Raw genomic sequence first — 5,197 nt, forward strand, 5'->3', positions numbered from 1 at the left:
CAAAATGGGATCACATGTGGGGTATTTATACTGCCCTGGCATTTTAGGGGACCTAAAGCATGAGAAGAAGTCTGGAATCCAAATGTCTAAAAATGCCCTCCTAAAAGGTACTCATTGGAATGTGGGCCCCTTTGCGCACCTAGGCTGCAAAAAAGTGTCACAAATGTGGTATCGCCGTACTCAGGAGAAGTAGGGCAATGTGTTTTGGGGTGTCTTTTTACATATACCCATGCTGGGTGAGAGACATCTCTCTAAAATACAACTTTTCCCATTTTTTTTATACAAAGTTGTCATTTGACAGATATTTCTCTCTCACTTTTTTTCAGCCTAGGTGCGCAAAGGGGCCCAAATTCCAATAAGTATCTTGAGTATTTCACAGGGCATTTTTTACGAATTTGGATTACATACTACTTCTCACGCTTTAGGGCCCCTAAAATGCCAGGGCAGTATAAATACACCACATGTGACTCCATTTTGGAAAGAAGACACCCCAAGGTATTCCGTGAGGGGTATGGCGAGTTCATGTAAAATTTTATTTTTCACAAGTTAGTGGAATATGATACTTTGTAAGGAAAAAAATAAATAATCATTTTCCGCTAACTTGTGCCAAAAAAAATATATATATTCTAGGATGCTTATATTAGGGTACTAGCCATGCCCCTCACGAAATACCTTTCAAGTCTATGAGGGTAAAGATCAGACCCTGGAGTCGGTCGGTTGCCCTGACTACCTGGGGAGCAGTGGGAAGACAGTCTGGGACTTGGTGTCACCTTTATTTGGCAAGGGGTACCATCTTTACGTGGACAATTTTTACACAAGTGTGCCCCTCTTCAGGCATTTGTTTCTAGAACAGATTGGCTGCTGTGGCACCGCGCGACCTAGTCGTCAGGGCTTTCCCCAACGGCTCGTTACCACCCGTCTTGCAAGGGGGGGAGGGGGCTGACTTGTGTAACGAAGAACTGCTCGCGGTGAAATGGAGAGACAAGCGTGACATTCACATGCTCTCCTCATTCACGCAGACACGACAATACAAATTGAACGAGCAACCAGTGTCATTGAAAAGCCCCTCTTGGTTCACGACTATAATTTGCTCATGGGAGGGGTGGAATTCAATGACCAGATGTTGGCTCCTTATTTACTTTCCCGCATGACCAGACGCTGGTATAAGAAGGTGTCTGTATATCTAATTCAATAGGCTATGTACAATAGTTTTGTTCTCTACAGTAAGGCTGGGAGAACACGATCCTTCCTCAAATTTCAGGAAGAGATCATCGAGAACCTCCTGTATCCAGGAGGTTCCGTGGTCCCAACCACCAGTGTAGTGAGCCGTCTACACGAGCGACATTTCCCCAATGCCGTTGCTGGTACCTCAACCCAACCGGCACCCCGAAAAAAATATTGTGTCTGTAGCAGGAGTGGAATAAGGCGTTACACCCGCTATTTCTGTCCTGACTGCCCGGACCACCCTGCCGTATGCTTAGGGGATTGTTTCCGGAAGTACCATACACAGGTACAGTTAGCATAGGGATCACATCTCACAGGACGGGCACACAGGGCTCTTAGGGCCCTTTCACACAGAGCTGCTGCAAACCTCTTCTTTCACCTGGGACAAAGTGCATAATGTACTTCGCCACATCTCTGGGCGATTTGCGCTTTGCACATTGTCCCATGGGGAAGGAGAGGTTTGTCCTATAAAGGTAAAAAATAAAAATAAATCAAAGGTAAGCAAAAAAAAGTTCCAAAAGTTCAATAAAGTTTATAAAAGTGAATGTTCTGTTTCAAGTGTTATATAAAGTTAATGTTAATAAATTTATTGCGTTGCGGCCTGTTTTTTTTTACCTTCCAGGTGGACCAACCGATCAACCAGCTGCAGCACTGATGTGCATTCTGATAGAAGCATTGCGCTGCTGTCAGATTACACACAAGTCAGTGTATGCGGCGCTGCAAGATGAGATTTCTCCTCTGCAGTAAAAAAGATATGTTTGCCGAGGCTTATGAGCTGAGGGGCGGTGTTCATATGCTTTGGCAAACACTTTGTACATAAAAAAATAATAAAAATTCCGGCAATGATTTATTCATCCACATCGATTGATGTGAATGGAGAAATTGGGTTTGCCAGGGCATACGAGCTGAGTGGGTATGGATGTTGTGCGGAGCTCCTATGTCCTGGCAGACGCCTTTCCCCTCGTTTTTTTTTTTTTTTTTTGCACATTATTGGGCAGAGATTTTTTCATCCACATTGATCGATGTGAATGAAGAAATCTGTGCCGTTCATTTTTTCTTTCAGCCCAGAGGCTGAACGGAAAAAAAATAAATCTCATTACCTGTATGCTCAATATAAGGAGTATAGCAAAAACTCCTAATTCTGGCCATACATGTAATGATTGCGGAGACCCTCAAATGCCGGGGCAGTACAAACACCCCACAAATGACCCCATTTTGGAAAGAAGACACCCCAAGGTATTCGCTGAGGGGAATATTGAGTCCATGAAAGATTGAACTTTTTGTCCCAAGTTAGCGGAAAGGGAGACTTTGTGAGAAAAAAATAAAATAAAAATCAATTTCCGCTAACTTGTGCCAAAAAAAATAAAAAATCTTCTATGAACTCGCCATGCCCCTCACGGAATACCTTGGGGTGTCTTCTTTCCAAAATGGGATCACATGTGGGGTATTTATACTGCCCTGGCATTTTAGGGGACCTAAAGCATGAGAAGAAGTCTGGAATCCAAATGTCTAAAAATGCCCTCCTAAAAGGTACTCATTGGAATGTGGGCCCCTTTGCGCACCTAGGCTGCAAAAAAGTGTCACAAATGTGGTATCGCCGTACTCAGGAGAAGTAGGGCAATGTGTTTTGGGGTGTCTTTTTACATATACCCATGCTGGGTGAGAGACATCTCTCTAAAATACAACTTTTCCCATTTTTTTTATACAAAGTTGTCATTTGACAGATATTTCTCTCTCACTTTTTTTCAGCCTAGGTGCGCAAAGGGGCCCAAATTCCAATAAGTATCTTGAGTATTTCACAGGGCATTTTTTACGAATTTGGATTACATACTACTTCTCACGCTTTAGGGCCCCTAAAATGCCAGGGCAGTATAAATACACCACATGTGACTCCATTTTGGAAAGAAGACACCCCAAGGTATTCCGTGAGGGGTATGGCGAGTTCATGTAAAATTTTATTTTTCACAAGTTAGTGGAATATGATACTTTGTAAGGAAAAAAATAAATAATCATTTTCCGCTAACTTGTGCCAAAAAAAAAATATATATTCTAGGATGCTTATATTAGGGTACTAGCCATGCCCCTCACGAAATACCTTGCGGTGTCTTCTTTCCATAATGGGGTCACTTGTGGGGTATTTTTACTGCCCTGGCATTTTAGGGGCCCTAAAGCGTGAGAAGAAGTCTGGAATATAAATGTCTAAAAAAAAATTAAGCATTTGGATTCCGTGAGGGGTACGGCGAGTTCATGTGAGATTTTATTTTTTGTCACAAGTTAGTGGAATATGAGACTTTGTAAGAAGAAACAAAAAAAAACAATTTCTGTTAACTTGTGCCCAAAAAAAAAAAATCTTCTATGAACTCGCCATGCCCCTCAAAATTGATCTTTATAGCGCCGCTGTGATCATACGGTGTTTTTGCAGTGATCAGAAAAAAAAACATTTCTGTCACTGCGGTGGGGCGGACTGAACGCAAGTGTGCGCACAAGATCAGACCTGATCGGGCGAACACTGCGTTTTTTGTAGAGCCTATAGAACAAGTCCTATTCTTGTCCGCAATTGCGGACAAGAAAAAGCATTTTCTATATAGTTCTGGCAATGTACGGATCCGCAAAATGCGGAAAGCACAATGCCGGTCTCCGTGTTTTGCAGATTCATGGTGTCCGTGTTTTGCGGATCCGCGCATCCGCAAAACACATATGGACGTCTGAATGGAGCCTTACAGGGGGGTGATCAGGGGTTAATAAGTGACGGGAGGTGACGGGAAGTGACGTGTATTGTGGTGCTTGGTGCTACTTATTATAGAGCTGCCTGTGTCCTCTGGTGGTCGATCGAAGCAAAAGGGACCACCAGGGGACCAGGTAAGGTATATCAGACACTGTTAACAAAACAGCATCTGATATACCTTTCAAGGGTTAAAAAAAATTGCATCTACAGCCTGCCAGCGAATGATCGCCGCTGGCAGGCTGTAGATCAACTGGTTTACCTTCCGATCCTGTGAACGCACGCGCCTGTGTGTGCACGTTCACAGGAAATCTCGCCTCTCACGAGATGACGCACCGGCTCGTCCAAGAGGAATAACAGGGCCGCCGCCAGGATGCAATCCTGAGTTAGGCGGTTAGGAGGTGGTTAAAGGGCTTCCGTCACCCCCCAAAAGTAATTTTTCATTTTTGGGCCAATTAAAATCCTTACAGTGCGATTATTCAATATATAGTGCTCTTACCTTTTTCTGTGGCTGCACTTTTATAATATGTTAATTACCTGGCTACCAGCAAGTAGGGCGGTTACTTGCTGGTAGCCGCCGTATCCTCCTTTCAAAAAAACACCCCCTCCTCCTGTTGATTGACAGGGCCAGCGAGCGCTCTCCTCCTCTGGCTAGCCCTGTCTGCGTTCCAAATCTCGCACCTGCGCCGTACCGGCCTTCAGTCGGCGCAGGCGCACTGAGAGGAGGACGCTCGCTCGGCCGCTCCTTCCTGGGTGTAGATGTGACATCGTAGTCAGTGCGCCTGAGTCCTTTAGACACATTTCTCTTAGAACAGGAAATGCAGCGATTTTATCGAACACTTTGCCAACACTACTGAACACACCATGAACACCAACAGAGCTACCTCAGGACGCCTGACATTACAATCATTAGGACTTAAAATGAAAAGTACTTACATGCCACCTAAGACATATCATCCTGTTGAGACCCAAGTCTCCTTCACTAAGAGTTCAATCCAACAGATTACTCACGAACATACACAGGGCAACGTCAGACATTCTAATAATGTATCCCCAGAGGAATATACAGCCATTAAATCTCTGCAAGCACAGAGGGGCCATTGAAGTGTCAGAGGTGAAAAAATCTTTTATCACACTTGGTAATGACGTACAGGATTTTGCATCCACCATTTCATTTGCTGAAGTTCTGCCTGTACATAATGTTCAGAATGATAGGCAGAGGCGCATAAAGGAGTTCAACATATGGCTTGG

The sequence above is a fragment of the Bufo gargarizans genome, chromosome 8 (assembly GCF_014858855.1).
Source record: "Bufo gargarizans isolate SCDJY-AF-19 chromosome 8, ASM1485885v1, whole genome shotgun sequence".
Classification (NCBI taxonomy): domain Eukaryota; kingdom Metazoa; phylum Chordata; class Amphibia; order Anura; family Bufonidae; genus Bufo; species Bufo gargarizans.